The sequence below is a fragment of the Trichoplusia ni genome, chromosome 13, assembly GCF_003590095.1.
Source record: "Trichoplusia ni isolate ovarian cell line Hi5 chromosome 13, tn1, whole genome shotgun sequence".
Taxonomy (NCBI): domain Eukaryota; kingdom Metazoa; phylum Arthropoda; class Insecta; order Lepidoptera; family Noctuidae; genus Trichoplusia; species Trichoplusia ni.
The window spans coordinates 9542500-9543811 of NC_039490.1; the positions used below are offsets into that span (position 1 = coordinate 9542500).

The window sequence follows — 1312 nt, forward strand, 5'->3', positions numbered from 1 at the left end:
GGGGGCGTAGCTCAGATGGTAGAGCGCTCGCTTAGCATGCGAGAGGTACCGGGATCGATACCCGGCGCCTCCAATAGGAGTTTGAACTTTTTTATAAATATCCAAACACTTTTTGCATTTTTTTTCTATTTATAGTAAGAATTATAAACTTATTATTATTTAAAAATAGCTCGCTTATCTTTTTCTAAGTTCCTTCACATTTATTTAAAAGAATTTTCATTTCTAGATATTTTAAACACACAAGCGTGTGCACTTGCTTGTAAGTAATTCTAAACGCGTATTATTGTAATCTCTTGCGGGCTGTATGCGCTAGCAAAACTAGCCAAGTGGAAGTTGATAATGCATTCATGAATTTCTAAAGAGTTTCTACTATTCGACGATAGATGACGTTTTATTAAGCTTTCGAAGTAAAATTGTCATGAGTATTTTCATTTCTTGCTAATGCCTTTATAAAGATATCATTCTTAAAAGCAAATAGTGATGCGAAGTAAATCATGTTTCTAGGAATAAAAGCAAAACAACAACATTATCATTTAAAAATGTTACAAAATTAAATCATTAAATAGTCAAACATTTCGACTATTCAATTCATATCTCAAGAGATTATTCGACATATAACTGAATAAATAGACGTTTCCAACAAATGAACTTCAAAGGGAACCCAAAATGGCCGCCAGATTAGAATACAGCTTCAATTGACAGTTAATATCGATTTTGGCGGGAAATCTGACATTTGACGTTCAAATGTCATTAGAGAATGTAGACTCGGTTCTCTATGGACGGTTTGCTTTTTTAAAGGTATTATTGAATTATGATTGTGTGGTAGATTTTAATGTACGTTTCGAGAGATTTTACAACAGAAAATACCGTGGATTTTCGTGTTTTATATTTGGTTTAAGGGATTATAATACTAGTCTGTATTTTATCTAACGCTTCTCATTGCCAACCAACTAAAATGCCAAAATTTAAGGGAATTAGAGAATGGTTTCAGGGAATATATATTTTGGAAAAGTAGGTTCATTAAAGACATAATATTATTATTTTTAAGTTCAATAATTATAAAAGCATTAACCAAGTAGAATACTATCTTAAAATCATCGTTATAAGATATAACGTTTAGAGGTAGGTTAAAATAGATTATTTACAGTAAAATAGGTACTTTACTAATATATTTCTGAGTTAAAAAAAACTAAAAATGCAGTGTATAAGCTCCCTGTACAAAATTCAGGCCACGGCAACTATATTTAATGTTATACAAAAAACCCCAGAGAAAATCTCATAATGAGCTTAACCTTTCAGTAAACTAACCACT

At 30.9% G+C, this 1312-nt stretch overlaps 1 non-coding gene across 1 annotated transcript; it reads left to right on the plus strand.

The window, feature by feature from the left end:
- Trnaa-agc lies at window positions 1–73 on the plus strand. The gene has a single exon. It is a non-coding gene; the product is annotated as a tRNA-Ala (tRNA).
- Window positions 74–1312: the final 1239 nt, after the last annotated feature.